Below are 16,782 nucleotides of genomic sequence, written 5' to 3' on the forward strand. Positions count from 1 at the left end.
TTGTAAATAGATCTGATGTTTAATAAATCTAACATTATTCTAAGTCTGTTAAAATTAAAAATAAGAACTTCTACTTTAATTTCTACTTGTAGTTGAATATTGACCAAATTCTTTGTTATGGTAGAAAAATTATCATCAGCCCTTGAGGCTTATTAAGTTTCTGCTTTTTGCCAGGCGGTGGTGGCGCACGCCTTTAATCCCAGCACTCGGGAGGCAGAGACAGGCGGATCTCTGTGAGTTCGAGGCCAGCCTGGTCTACAAGAGCTAGTTCCAGGACAGGCTCCAAAGCCACAGAGAAACCCTGTCTTGAAAAAACCAAAAAAAAAAAAGTTTCTGCTTTTTTTTTTTACTTTTATATGGAATTTTAAGTTTTTCCTTGGCGTACTAAAAATGTTCTTTGAAAATAATGTGAATAAAAGATAAAAATGTCTTATTTCTCAATTTAATATAAAATGTCATCACTGATGTCTTATGTTTTTATTGGTCTTGATTATATCAAATGACTTGCTTTATACATTAGATTTTCTGTATGGAATACTGGATTTCTGTACAAAATTTAGCTACCATTGATATTATCTGTATATTTTTCTCTAACATATTGATCTAATAAATCATGTAGATAGAATCTTAACTTTGAGATGTCTTTCATATCCCTGAGAAAAAATATAATGTTGCCTTATATTTTTTATATTTTACTAATATTTTATTAATTTTTTGTATATGGGATCTTCCATTATTATATATACATAGAGGGAATTTTACATATTTTTCTACATCATGGAATAGTTTTAAGTGTCTCTTTTCTCCATCATCGACTTGTGCTGCCTATAGTCATCATCACGGGGTTGAAGCTGAAGTTCATAATATCCACAGCCTTTCCTTCTCTGAATATACATGCTTGCCCATATATTTACTCCTCTTAATATTGATCTGGAAGAGAAAAGGAACCAAAGACCTTTCATCATAGCTGCAAAAATGCTGAAATAGTCAACAATGATTTCAAACTCCCATCTATGAGAAAATTGGACAGATTCTAAATTTTGTTGCTTATGTAAATGAGGCTTGCAAAAATGCAAACGATAATAATGAGGGCACCTAAATCAGAATGTCTCACTAGACTGTTAGCTGTGGGGAGTCCCTGCCTTTGTTCCACTAGCTGCTGGCATCACAGGTAAGGCTCCAAACCCAGCAGACTTTGACATGGGTGCTAAGACCTTAACATTTGTTCAGAAAGCACTTTACCCACAAAAAGTTCTTGCCTAGGCTTAGAACTATAGACTGGAAAGTGTTTTGTTTTTTTTTTTAAATGGTTCAAAATATACCCCAAATCACTTCTTCCTATTCGGAAAATCCCTGGGAGTGTTGTTTTAGTGATTTAAAATTGATGGCGCTTGCCCTAGAATGGCTTCTTGCCTAGTAAGATTCAACTGAAAACCCCAATTTTGCTTTGGAACCTTGCACATTGGTTCAATTTCAAAGATAAACTCTTTTAGAAATAAGAAAATCTTTACAGCATCCAGCTTATTATTCAGACACTGTTTCTGTTGAGCTTCTGTTTTAGATAAATACTCGGGCAAAATTATATTTGTTATCTAGTGACTAAACTAAGTCAGGAAAGAGAAGGGATCATCCTTACTATTTCCCAGATAACAGTCATTTTAAAAGAAAGGTCTGGGACCCAAATAAACATTAAACAAAAATAAAGCTAGGGCCCAGAGGTTGCTCATTCTTCAGCTGATGACTGTGCTTTAAAAAAAGTAAAATTGTATTTTTAGGTTATCCTTTGATCAAATAAAGTTATCATCTGTAATATAAAAAAAATTATCAAATCTGAATGTGATTGGTTTTGCTTGTGTATTGCACTACAGATATAGCCAAACTCATAGAGAAAGACATTTTATTCATATGACCTTAGATACAACAGTTCCATGTTTAAAACTTTTTTTTCAGGCAAGAAATTGTACTTTAAAAAATAATAAAGTGGTATAGTTTCTAAACCCCAAACCCCAATGTGACAAATATTTTGGATAGTAGGGAGCTTCAATTTTGCTACTTTATACTCTCTAATGTATTTTCATTATTTCAAAATTCATTGCTTACCATAGATTAGTCTACATTCTTCTTTTGTATGTTTTAATGCTACACATTATTCAATGAGTCTTGTCCGTCAACTTTATTCGTAGTTGGTTGAGGGGAAGGAGTCACTGCAGAGACGACTCAGTTCTAAAGTGCCATTGTAAAACATAAGGACATGAGATTGGATCCCAACAGCCAAGTAAAAATGCAGGCATTGGAGCACAGGTCTGTAGTTTTGCACCAAGGTGTTGGAGACGGGTGGATCCCTGGAGTCCAATGGCCAGCTGGTCAAGCTGAATCAATAATTTCTAGGTTACAGATGGTGAGAGACTATAGAAGACACCTAAAATTGACCTATGCCCTTCATACTAACACATTTGTAGCATGAACAGTCACATGCATGCACTTGTTGAAGCCAGATAGGTTATATGCCCTGTTTGTAGTGGCAGTACGAACCAGGAAGCTGTCTCTTAAAGAAGCTGCTCAGTTTTTGCTGTTGAGTAAGGAAGCCTTCTCTTAAAGGAGAAACAAACAGAGCCTATCTGAAAATATGTGACTACCAAAAAGTTCCAATCCATTTTTTTTTGTGGATCTAGAAAGCCTTTTTTAAAATGTATTTTAGGTCTTATGTGGATCCATATCTGTCAGTGGACACCATTTGTAAGCAGAGACTGTGCCTTGGTTTCCCGGCTGCCCAGACCCAAATAGTCATACAAAAGCTATATTAATTACAACACTGTTTGTTCAATAGCTTAGGTGTATTCCTAGCTAGCTCTAACATCTTAAATTAGCCCATTTCTCTTATTCTATCACCATGAGGCTGTGGCATACCAATAAAGTTTCAGCATCCTTCTCCTTCAGCAGCTACATGGTATCTCCTTGACTCTGCCTACCCTCACTCTGTTTGGATTTTCTGTCTGACTTTATTCTGCTTTTCTATAGGCCAAAATAACTTTATTAATCAATAGTAATAAACATATTCATATCATATAGAAGGGATTCCAATATCACACTCATGAACAAATATACCAGAGAGAAAGAGAGAGGAAGAGAAAGAGGGTGAAAGGGAAGGAAGGAGGGAAGGAGGGAGGGAAGGAGGGAGGGAAGGAGGGAAGGAGGGAGGGAATGAGGGAAGGAGGGAGGGAGGGAAGGAGGGAAGGAAGGAGGGAGGGAAGGAAAAATACGTATTGTAATAATACGTTATTGAAAACATGAACACAATATTAGGGAAGATAAAAGATATTTAAAATCATAGTCATTTCCAAAGTGGAATAGAACTAAAGGTAGTTATAACTGTCTCAATAAACTCTGAGAACTTAATTCAGCACTTTAGATGTGTTGATCACTAGAAGAAGATGATGAACTAATACATAAATTCCTTAATGCAGTTCCTGATGCTGCTTCTGTTTATAAAGACTTTTGGCTTTTCCTTTCAATTTGCAACAAATTCAGTTTATTTTGTAACAAAACTGTTTGTAAACCAACAAGGAAAACACTTTTGTATTATGTAAATGAGTGATGTAAGTCATCCGAATCATCAGATTTCCTGACATAAAAAACATAGTTTAAATATCTGCAAAACCTTAGAAATTGAGTTTTATTTCTATAGTAAAGACATCACTAGGTTTTATATGGATACTTTGAACATGTTAAATTTGCCTTCATTTTTTTTTATTCTTTGAAAATTCCATAAATGTATGTAATGTATCTTGATCAAATCTACCATTAATTCTCCCTTTCAGTTGCCCCCAAAATACACCACATCTCCTTCCCAATTTCATGTCCTTCTTTCAAACTGATTTAGTTATTTGTAACCTACAAATAAACACCAAGGCAGTGTTTATCGAGGCAGCAGAGTCATCTACTGGGGAATGTGAGCACACACTTATGAAGAAAAGTTGGTTTCTCTTCTTCAGCAGCCATCAACTACCAACAAGAAGTCTCTGCGCTAAGGGCATGGTCTTGGGAGTCCCTCCTCTTTTCATGCTGGAATTTTTAACTGGCTTGATCTTGGCTTATGCTGGTGACCATAACTGCTATGAGTTCATGTATACAGTAGTCAGGTGGTATCCAAAAGACAGCATTTAACAACCACTTTTCTCTATCCTGTAGCTCTTTTATTCTCCTCTTCTCCATAGTCTATGATGCTCCTTATGTCTTGGAGGTGTTGGGTTGTACCATATATGACTGAGCACTCATAGTTGCTTATTCTCAACACTTTAAATAATGATGTAATACATGCTACAATATGAAGCTTCTCTAAGGCTGAGTATAACACAGATGTATGAATATAAGCATCAATATTTAGAAGATATTTGACAACATGACCATTACCAAAACATCAAATAGTTTTTCCCTAGAGCCTATGACTTCCCTAATCATATTTTTTGTTTCTGTTTTTAGTCGTGTTTATAGTTATAGTCACGAATTCCACCCTGTGAAGCAAACCTCAAATTTAACAAAGAGAGCAGCTGCCTACCCCATTAACAGTCCTGCCACTATTGCACCAGTAGGCAAAAACTGCCTGACAGGTCAGTATTGGAGCATGCAAAGACCTACAGTGGATAAGATCTATGGTGTCTCGGATTCCTCCACCTCTGAAACCTCTTGATCCAGATCCCCACAGTTTAAATCACCCTCAGTGTTGAAATAACCAGGCTAGCTAAGGATAACACAATTATATTTTATTTATTGTAAGGGGAAAACTCACAAAACAGGAAATGAGGAATCTAAGCACAGCAATGTCCCGCTGGAAAAAGTGCAGAGAGAGAGCACACCTAGAGGTGCACACCTTTTACCCTGGGTCCCAGCGAAGCCATGCCTTAACTAAGACCCACCTCTTAAGACGATTGTCTAACAAAGTTCCCCATCACCTCAGCACCACTGTCTTCCATGTTCCTACTACAATGGCTCCCAAAGCACCACTTAAAGTGTTCAACTGCTTTTCTAATCCAAAGTAAGAAAGTCTACATTACTCAAACAAAAGAATAGTTAGGCCTGTCATAGCAATATTCCAGTTCCCGGTAAGACTTCTGTCTTAGGGTTTTATTGTTGTGAAGAAACACCATGAGCACAGCATTTCTTACAAAGGAAAACATCTAATTGAGGCTGGATTATAGTTTCAGAGGTTTAGTCATTATCTTCATGGCAAGAAGCATGACAGCATGCAGCAGACATGCTGTTGGAGAAGGAGCTAGAATCTTACATCTTGATGCAGAGGCAACAAAAAGAGACTGTGAGCCACCTTGGGAGTAGCTTAAGCATATGAGACCTCAAAGCCTGTCCCCCCACACCGCTGCCAATGACACACTTTCTCCAAAAAGGCCACACCTCCTAATGGTGGCACTCTCTATAAGTATATGGGGGCCATTTTTGTTCAAACCACCAGAGTGCCTATTATCATTACTGGATTACATGATATACTGAGTAGTATTCTCAATAAAATTACTCCCTTTTCTGTGTCACCTCTAACTCATTCACTGGTGATCAGAGATTCTGTACAATAAAAGGAACACTAAGCTTCCCCAGACTGACCAACAGAGGTTGGAGATCTGCTCCACACAGAGACTGAAGACACATTGCTCCACATTTCTTCATGAACAAAGATCCAGGGCATCTCGAGATGTCTTTCATTTCATCCCTAGGGTCTGTCTTAGAAGCTGTTTTGTCAGCCACAAGAAGACCATACACTGTGGTCTGTCTGTCATACGTGACCTAAGAATCACAGACGTTTGTTTCTGGAAACAAGTGTTGAGTCTGGTAAAGGCAGACAGAGGGTCAGAGCAGACTATAGATGACGAGAGATGCCTTCAGGGTGGCTTTGTTTCAGGCTGAGGCTTTTGAACAAACAAAAGCATGAAGGAAAATGGAGGAAGCAAAGGTATGTTCTATGTTTTGATTTGGTGGTTGTGACACTGAGGGCACAGAGTCCCTTTTGCAAGTTTTTGGTCTCCTAGATAAAAAGAATTTAAAAACAGACCCAAAAAGGAAATCTAGGATGATGTTATTGTAATTTGAGAAAGGAGTGCAGGCAAACTGGGTATGTCAGCCATTGCTGGGAGGAAAGAGATGCACAGGGAAAGAAATAGAAGGTTGTGTTTGTAAGAAATCAGTAAATATGGGAGAATTATCAGTGGAAATGTGTGGGTATCACACATGGATGTGGGGCTTAGAGAAGGAGGGTGGAAGAGAAGGAGGCAGGGAGGAAAGGAGAGAGGGAGGGAGGGAGCGAGGAAAGGAGGGAGGGAGGGAGGGAGGGAGGGAGGAAAGGAGGGAGGGAGGGAGGGAGGGAGGGAGGGAGGGAGGGAGGGAGGAAAGGAGGGAGAGAGGGAGGGAGAGAGAGAGAGATCTTGAATGTTAAGGGAAGCAGGTTTAAGATTATGGCTGCTGTCTGCAGTGCGGAGAGGAAAAGGGGGAGATAGGAAGTTGCATTTTTAATAAAGGAAGGACAGAATCATCATCACTCAGGGAAAAGTATGCAGATGCACAGGCCTTTGTTCCTTATGCTTCCCACAGATGGTGCAAAACCGCCCTCCTTCAGAGTGACACAATGGACAATCAGCATTTTACTCTTTGGGGCCAACCAATGAGAAAATGTTTAACTTTAATATCACTAGGCTTAATTTGTGGTCAGCCATGGGGTGCACTGTGTCACCCAGATCTCAGACTTGTGCAAGACTGGATAGAACAGTAATTAAGTGCATTCATTTTCATCAGTTTAGCTTTTAGCATTCCGACCAAGAAGATATAAACTATTGGTATTTATGGTCAGCTTACTTTTTGGTTTTATTAGCATTGGGTTAAGGAGGAATAACTAATGGTGTTTACTGTCACCAGTTTTCCCATCAACTTTTGACCAGTTAAACCCATTGGTGCAAAAACAGATCTCACCTTAATAAAACATAATTTTGTTTTGTTTTGTTTTGGGTTTTTTTGGAGCCAAATATGAGTGGTTACAGCCTGAGAACAAAGATTTGGGTTGGCTTAAATAGCATGTTTCAGCATGTTACAATGTTATGAAGTCTTTATAGCAACAAGACAAGGAAAGACATAAATCATGGTGTTTTAAAAGTACATGGATGGGGTATCAGATAAGTAGGTTATGGAAAAGCTTTTATTATCAAGGATTTTCAAAGTCAAACTTTCCTACTGTTAACCCTCAGATGTTATCTGACCATATTCTTCACCTTTGGATCAGCAAAAGTTAGAATCCTATTTGTACATTCCAAAAGGATTGGCCTAATAGTCACAGAGAAGGCTAAGGAAGGCTGTTAAGGGAGCTAAGGCCAGCCAAATAAAAATTGAGTACAGACTTGCAACATTCCAGCTCTCCACAGCCACAGAAATTGTATTCAGTTAATCTTTGACATAAGTCCAACTTTTCCCTGGGATCTTGAGTCCATAGCCCCTGTCCCATTTCATCTCTAACCTGGACATTAGTTACAGGCAAACTGATGATCCTTATCACTTTTTGAAAGGGTGGGCTGGCTTATTTTTAATCTACCCGTGGAAGACTAATGTCTAAAAATGAGTTACAACCAGCTAGGAGAATTTTCCTCTGTGGTACTTAAAATATGTCTTCTCTCAAAGTAATTTTAATTTTTCGTCTCCAAAGTATTAATGACATGGGTCATGTTTCTTGTCTCAGAGGAAGCTGACCATAGTGACATCTTAAATGGTACCTGGGAAGACAGCTGCAAAGGGCCCTTGGGTTCCTCTTTGTTCTGCCAAGCCTCTTTATCATTTCGATAACAGATAGAAACACTTGTTCAACATCATCTTTGCTCTTCAAATTGTGAAATTAATAAAATCTGGGGTTGGAGAGATGGTGCAGGGGTTAAGAGCACTGGCTGCTCCCCCAGAAGACCTGATTTCTGTTCCCAGCACCCATATGCTGTCTCACAAGTGTTTGTAACTCCAGTTCCACGGTATAGGATGCCTTCTGCCCTCTGTGGGCACCATACATGTGAACATTCGTAGTTCACATATGTACATGCAGGCATACCATCTACACATGTAAATTTTATTTTGAAAAGAAAAGAGCAGATAATATTGACTGCTAGCCCTACCGTGTTGGTTCTCTGAATTAGCTTTTGTTAGTTGGCACAAATGATGGAGAGTGTTATTTGTGGCATGAACTTTGCAAATCCAAGGCTGCTGCTCTTGTAGAGAGTGTTAATATCAAACTGGAGTTCTCTCAGATCTGGAGTGGAGCTGGAGGTGAAGAAGGAGCGTAAAGAAAGAAGTGTAATGCTCATAACTCAGAGACAGGAACCTATCATAAGAACTTTGCAAAACCCACCAGAGATTCTTGCTCATTCGATACCACCTTTGTGGCCTACACGTGGTCGCAAATAGGAGCTGTCACAGTGGGCTTCTCAGACCCTGCTTACGTAATGACGCTCTCATTTGTTGCAAGTTTATTTATTTTATACATGACTTAGCAATGAGGGGCATTTCGAGAAAAACAACTCCATAGTTTCTGTGACTTTAGTAACAACTTACACAGAATTCTTTTGGCCTTGAAACGCTTTTTCTTGCTTCAACCTAGCAGGACGCACCAATGATTTACAACCCATATTATCACCAATGACAATTCCAGGGCAGCTACTTTAACGAACTCGTTTCTTGGAGACTCAGCGTCTTTACAGTCTGAAGTCAGCATTTTGTTGTCAAACCATAGCTCTACAAGACTGGTTCTTTCTCCCAGGTTGTTCTTTCCTTATTTTTATTCATCCCCATGTGTTGCGGGAGGTTTTTCCGCTCCTCCAGCCAATAGCCCTGAGACACCAGCCCATTGAGGCGTGGTCTCTCTCCCTTTAAAAAAGCGGCCACTTCCCTTCTCGCTCTCTCTTTGCTTCCTGCTCAGTTTCAGGCGACTAGACTCCTTCCTGATTGCGCAGAGGGTTGTTGTCTGGGACCGTGATCTGTAAGTTTTTTCCCCTTTAAATAAATACCACCCTACTAATCATAATTCCAAACTGGTGTGGGATTGTTTATGACTTACGCCTTCACCCATGTATGTATGTAACCTTTAAGGGACTGATAAAAATTTGGGGTCCGAAGAGATAGCTCAGTAAGTGAAGGCTCTTGTTTTCATGCCTGATGAGTTGAATTTGATACCAAAAATCCACATGGGAAAGGACAAAACCAACTACCACACACTGTCCTCAATTCCCCATATACATAGCTATCAGCACACACACACACACACACACACACACACACACATAAATGTGAAAGAAAAAATTTAAAGAATTTCTGTTTCATTTTAGTTACCCCTTCTGTGATACTTAAACTATGTACCTTTGGGTTCAACATGTGTTAGGTACAAAATTAAGGCATTTATATGCATAAACTTATTACCTCTTAATACACCCCTGGCAATACCCACAAACTGTGTTGTTTTTAACAAAATCTCAGTGGTTGGATTTTGCTGATAAAGACTCAGGAACCAGATGCTGAGGTGAGACGAGAGGCAGAGAAAGCACACAGGTGACCCTTCTCTTTCACAGACATCTCAGGAAACCCCTTTCTCTTATGTCATTTCAAACAAGCCTCCTCAAACTCAAATGTCCTTTCTTTCTCCTTTTATCCATCCTCCTAACTCACCCTGCTCTCTGTGTAATTTTTTCTTAATAATCCTAAATTCAATTCCTGTCAACTGGTTGCTTACTCTATCTCTTGATATATGGTTGACTTTATTTAATCTTGTCTACAATGGTCAAGCAGAAAGATTTGAGTTAGAAGTATGTGCTATGGTTGAGCCACACCACTAGAAACAGGTTTTTTTTTTTCTCGGAAAATAATACAACCTCAGAGTTCACAGTGTGATCAAATATCATGAAACAAATATGGGTCTTAAAGAAGGCTCATGAGACAGACACTGCTCAGTAACAGACAATCCAGGTAAAATTAAATGCAAGTCTCTTGATTCCAACATGGACAACCTATATCGATAAACCTTACTGCCCCACAAATACTCCATCAAACAAAATTAGTTTGTTGTTTTTAGGAAACACACATTGGTTTAAAGATCTGGGGAAAACCATGTTGACAAATTCTTCTCAAATGGTACGGGGAAATATTTTAGTACAGATGAAAAATGAGAGATCATGAACCACTAGTGGAGTAAGGCTTTGCCTAACTAGGTGAAGTTTAATCTTAGGTCAAAAGATAAAACTAAAGTGTATAGAAAAGTCAATGAAGACTTAAATCCATAACCCTATACAAGTCCAGGTTATTTGCATGTGATAAAGCTGGAAGTATAACTTCTATGTGATGGCTATGGCATTCATCATTTCAGGTGCTCTCCAGAGTTGTGTTGCTCTATACAGAATTCTGAAATATCTGTAATGTCTGCCAAACCTAATATTATCACATGATATATATCCCAGTGTGACAAATTGTATGATAATTGTGAAATTGTCTTTCTTTCTTTCACTGGTGTAATAATTCCTATGTTTGACCATATTTTCATATGATTTTGCGCATTTTAAATGGCTTCGTTTTTGTCATCTCCTTTTCAAAATATAGGTTTTAAGATACATCTTAAAAGATTTATTGATTTTTATCTGTATGAGTGTTTTGTCTGCAAATGTGTATGAGCACCATATGTGTGCAGTGTTCCTAGAAGCCAGAGGTGTCAAAACTTTTGGGACTGGAGTTACAGGTAGTTTTCAGTTGCCATGTGGATTCTGGGAACTTCCCCTCTGCAAGAGCACCCAGAACTCTTAAACATTTATTTCTCCTGACACAATAAACAGATGCTCATATACTTATTTTTGTTTTATGTGTTAAGTTTTTCTTCACATGTATATACGTGTTTGCCTGAATTTTTAATGTTTGAAGGTCAGAACAGGAATGAATCACATAAATAAATCTAATCATGAACTGAATTGATGCCTGGGGGAGCATTGAAGTGATTGTATTTTATTTATTATTACCCACTTTGAATAGATTTTTAAAATATTATCACCACATCTATCTATTCACTGACTCTATGTTACATAATAAAATAAGTTCAGCAACATTGGTAAACCAAGCCGACTGAGAACTAACTCCATCATTCATCTCTTGGAAGACATATATAACTGAGATGTTTAATCGTTTGTAATTTGCTTTGAACATTTATCTCTAAAATGAGTCCCTTCTCCTTGTGCCTTCATGAATTTGACTACAGAAGCTGGTTTTAAATGACTTTGAAGATACAAAGAACCTGAAGGATATGTTTTGGAATATAAGCAGATTAATCCTAGCCTTTCTTTTAAAATGCAAATTTCATGAATAAAATCCTCAAGCTTAACGAAGATGTGCAGGGGGCAGTACAGAACATCTTCCACGGTGCTTCCGAATTAAATATGACATTAATTGGAGTCATTTAATGCAGTTTGGTTGTGCTCTGATGGCCATTTTAATTGGATTGCTACTGCTATGAACAGAGAAACTATTGACAATGTTAGTAGTGTTAGTAACGCTAGGCTTTCACTAATGTACCACCTTAAGATGCTGGATTTGAATTTGCATGTATTATTGGTCAAGCTATCCCATCATGTCTCTGTTTTAAAGGCAGTGTGTGATTCAGAAACAGAACAAATACAGTGGCTTGCCAATACTATGGCCCATGTTCTGTTGAGTCTTTTTTCCTCAATTGAACTGTGTGTGCATCTGCTTGCCTACTGTGGCTTCTGGTTACATCATGTAATTACCAGATAGTCCTTTGATCCCAAGGCAAAGCTTCCTATCAGGGATTATGAATGTAAGAACGAGACCCTGGAGTTAAATGCAAAATTGAAAAAGGATGAGATTGATGCCAGAAGCTGAGATGGCTGTGGCCTGGTCCCCCGAGGAAACACGGCAACATGCAGCATTCTTTCTAAATTGCTTTGGATTCTCATTTTCTGGCTCTTCAAAATGGAGCACTAGAAATGCACGAAGTTACTTCTTTAATCCCAAAGATCAAGGATCAGCATGAATTTTTAGACTGTCCCCCAAAGAATTTGTTGAGTTTAAATGCTGGATAAACCTGAGGGTGTTATCACATGAGAGAATTACTAGACTGGAGTTTCTGGGTCAGAAATAGTCATCATGAAAACTGCTAAAAAGCTTCCCTCCCCACCAGGAAACCGGAGTTTTTAATGAGCATCTTATTTTACTTTAAGTTGCATGATTATTCCTCTATAACTTTCCCTCAATCTAATTATTCCTTCACTATCAACTGGAATTAACCATTTATAAGCAATAGCTACTTGTACAAACCCTTCAGAAAAAGTATTTAATGACTGAAACACACACACAAATATACAAGTACACATATATAAACATGTGTATGAAGTTCTTCTCCTCTGTGTATATCCTTATAACACTAGGCAGATAAACAAATAATTTTCTTTATTTCCAGATTATTATGGAAGAACTTGTTCATCCTGAAACGACTTCCAAACTAGTAACTAAAAACTGTTGCCCTCATCAAAGGCTGCTGCCTACTTGAACAAAGCACGTTTGTTTGCTTGTTTGTTTATTTGTTTGTTTTCTAACAGTCTTTAAATAAGCTAAGGCCACTGACTTCTGGCTTCTTCCTTTCTAGAAAAGCAGCTAGTGCAAAATAAGCATACACATTCCACATCTTCTAGAACACATATTCAAGGTTTTAAGTCCTTTTTATTCATATATGTAAATTAATACGAAGCTAACCTCGTAGCTTTGATGGCAGTGGTTCAGACAGAGGACTCTGTGACTCAAATCATATTGTCCATTACGATTTCATTACAACTCTGAGCCAGATGTCATACACAAAGATGGCACTAAGATATTTAATAAAATGCTGTAGCAAACACACGCAGAATTGGTTTGTGTCTGACTGTACTTTCTTCCTGTAATAACAAATCATAAAATGCTAAAGATGTAATAGGCAGGGAGGTAATATGAATGCATACAGCATACATAAAGACACTTGCTCAGATACTGGATTTTTTTTTATTTCAAGTATATCATGTATTCTAACCATTTTCAGCCACCATACCCTCTCCTTTTTTCTCCCTCTAATTTTCCCCAATTGTTAGTCTCCTCTGTAGGTGTGTGTGTGTGATATCATATATATGTGCAATCTGTGATCCACAAATGAAAGAAATACAGTATTTGTGCTCCTGAGTCTGGCTTATTTTGCTTTACATTAGGGTCTCTATCCATCATCACAGGACTCCAAGACACATACCCCAGAGGCTCTTGCACATCCATGGATGCGGCAGTATTATTCAAACAGTAGATTTTTGAAATAAATGGAATGTCACAGGACTACAATATTTACAATAATCTTAGTCTGGCATTGTCTTAAGGCTTACAAACTTTCTGAGGGTGGTGAAGATAACGGCTCTCAGAGTGTAGATCTGCCCTGGACCAACAGCTTCAGCATCACTGGGGAAATGATGGGAATGCAAGTCCTTGGGTCACATTCCAAATGTCTGAATCAGGAACCTCAGGAATAGATGTACTTTAAGGAGAACATTGGTAGAATCTGCTACCCACTCATGTTTTAGGAGCACTGGATTAGGAGAAGCAGCTATTTGTGAAACAAAAGCCCTGAGATTTGACTACCAGTCCAAGGAGCCCAGGAGGCTGGTACGGAGGAGAGGAGTGGGTGGGAGTGGGTGCAGCAGAGCAAGATGAAACCTTGCAGCCATTTTAGGTAATAGATATTTCCAAATCAGATGCAGAAGACTTGTGCCAGAAACTTGTTTCTAGTGAAACCACACTCGTAAATTCCAGTCACAGTGTGCGGAGACCACTGGCGTGCATTGCGATGATTTAAAAAGGCTTGCTCTGATTGAACAATCTAAAGCATTCACACTAAATTAGGCGAAGCACCTGTCAAAGAAGAGCTATGATCTCTGGGCACGCAACTAAGAGACTCCTGTCGGTACTTACATAATCCTGGAACATCTCTAAATTCAGGCATGCAATTTTGGAATATTTATATGGGATTATCTTGTCACATTGACATAATGAAGGCAAGTTAAGGCCAGATCATAAATGCATATTTACTGCAAGTTCTGCACACCTAGGCAAAGCATGAGAAAAGCACTGGCTGTTCTCTAATGGGGAGATACTAATCACTATTTAAAATTGTAAACGTGCCGCAGAAACTAAGCTAAGCAGCTTCTTGTTCAGGTTATGAGTCTAAAAATTACTTTCTTTTATAACCCTGAATATATTGTATGGCTCAAATAAGAAAGATGCTTGAGAGTTATGCTAGCTATTAAAATGTGAACCTTTATTCAAATCAGGGACTAAGGCTAGTAAAAGTATCCTAAAAAAAATATTGCTCTCCTGTCAAAAAGTTATAAGTAGATCTAGAAAGAGTGCTGTCAGCTTGACTGGCCAGGAATTTTTCTCTGGACAGCTTAAATGACAATGACATAAGATAGCTTCTGTGTCTTATATAGTTCCAGGGATTGGTCTGACTGGAGTTGGGGTTCAGGTGGCATTGAAAAAAAGATAAACACAAGGACTCACCAAAAAGCTGGGATCCAGTGGACTGGGACATCTGGTGCAAAATCCTAAACAACTCAGAAAAATCACTGTGTTTATTGCACACAGCCGAACAGGGAGGTAGGGTTATTACATACTGCTGAATTGGGAGGCAAGGTTATTACATTCAGCCGATCAGGGAGGTAGGGTTATTACATACTGTTGAATAGGGAGGCAAGGTTAATACATACAGCCAAACAGGGAGGCAGGGTTATTACATGCTTTTGAATAGGGAAGCAGGGTTATTACATATAGCCAAACAGGGAGGCGGGGTTATTACATACAGCCAAATAGGGTTGTGCCCACGTCAACAAAGCACATGTATTCAGGACTTTGCTTGCCCCTTATAGGTAGTTGCCTATTTAACAGTATTTAATAGCTTCTTTAGATTATAAAGTAACCTTCCAAGATTAAAAAGAAATAAAACTGACTTTTTAAAACTCATTTATCTGAGAGAATTCTATCTCTCCTGCCTTTTGTATTGAATATGAGGTTCTTTCTCATATGAGCCGCTGTGCTTTGCACTACAGTGGGCAGTATCTCTAGTTCTCATGCCCACTAAACACCTTATCATTAGTCATCTATTGTACAAATGAGGCTACATTTTGAGTTAGGTTTTCTCCTCATTCCTGCTCTGTGACCCAGGAAGATGAATAGTTGTAACTATGTCACCCCAACTTGCTGATTCTCTTGCCTAGACATGACCTAGCTAATGTGGGGCATAGACAGAAGACTACAATACAAAAAGAAAGTGAAATAAAAGAACTGATTTTGTGAGGACTGGGGAGAAGGGTCAATGAGTAAGGGCTTGACTTGTAAACATGTGAACCTGAAATTAGATCTCCAGCATCACGTCAAAAAGCACAGTCTAGTACACCTTTAGGCTTAGTGCTGGGCACTATAGTAGAGATGGGATAATCCCTAGGGCTTATGGGTTGATCAGTCTAGTGTTAAGTCTGAGAATCACATGGTGAAAAGACCGAATCCATAACTGTCCTGTTAAAGCAAGCTGTGTTTTGGGGTGCATTGGCCAGATGGCTATCTAACCCTAAGTTGCGGTTTGAGAGAGCAGTCACTGCTGGTCTCTTGAAGTTTGTTTTATAGGAGAGACAAGGCACTCGCAGCAATGAGATAGCTGTGTATTATACATTATTAGAAAGCTGCAATGAAAGATAAGGAACAAGGAAAAAGGATATGCATCAAGTGAAAGGAGTTGCAAGCACTTTACATCTAAGAAACAGGAACTTATTCTCTATTACAAAGAGAAACCTTAACTTGCAAGGACTTAACATAAGACAAAGAGGAGCTTATTCTTAACTGTCTTAAAAGCAAATAGAACTCTAAACATGCAAGGTGTATTTTTCCTGTTGTGGTTTCTCATTTACTTGCAAGATATATTTGTCTAGCTTTGATCTCATACTAGCCAATCAGGGAGTCGGTGAGCTAGCTCCATGTTCAGTGAAAGACATTGTCTCAAAAAATAAGGTGAAGGCCGGGTGTTGGTGGTGCATGCCTTTAATCCCAGCACTAGGGAGGCAGAGGCAGGTGGATCTCTGTGAGTTTGAGGCCAGCCTGGTCTAGAAGAGCTAGTTCCAGGACAGGAACCAAAAAAGCTATGGAGATACACTGTCTGGAAAATCAAAAAAAAAAAAAAAGACAAAAAAATAAGGTGAAGAGGTCAGGGGAGGACACTTGAGATTGGCTTTTGGTACACACACACACACACCCTCAAGAACTGATTTTTGCTGCTTTTCTCAAGCAGGCTAGCACCGCTTGGCTGAATTCTCTACCAAAGACTACATTTGCTCTTGGGTCCCATCTAATGATTTACTTCCACTGGGTCTCATTGTTTTTTCCTCTTTTGTTTCTTTTAACCTTCTAAATTCTTCTGAATTGAACACTTAAGTGTGCCATCTTTCCCCATTGCTTAATACAACTTTAAAGGGACATCTACAGGATGCACAATGGCAACAAGGACACATAAAAATTAGAAAATTATTTCTCATAGTTCTGGAGTCTGAAGAAAATGTTTAAGATGCCAGTAGTCCCAATGTCTAGTTCATAGATGTTTCCTATAACCATGCCCTCTGTCTGCCTATGGGTAGGTGGACAAAAAGGACCTAACAAACCCAATCAGAAACTTAAGAGCACTGCTTAAGTTAGGATTTTTATTGCTGTGAA

The sequence above is a fragment of the Microtus pennsylvanicus genome, chromosome 1 (assembly GCF_037038515.1).
Source record: "Microtus pennsylvanicus isolate mMicPen1 chromosome 1, mMicPen1.hap1, whole genome shotgun sequence".
Classification (NCBI taxonomy): domain Eukaryota; kingdom Metazoa; phylum Chordata; class Mammalia; order Rodentia; family Cricetidae; genus Microtus; species Microtus pennsylvanicus.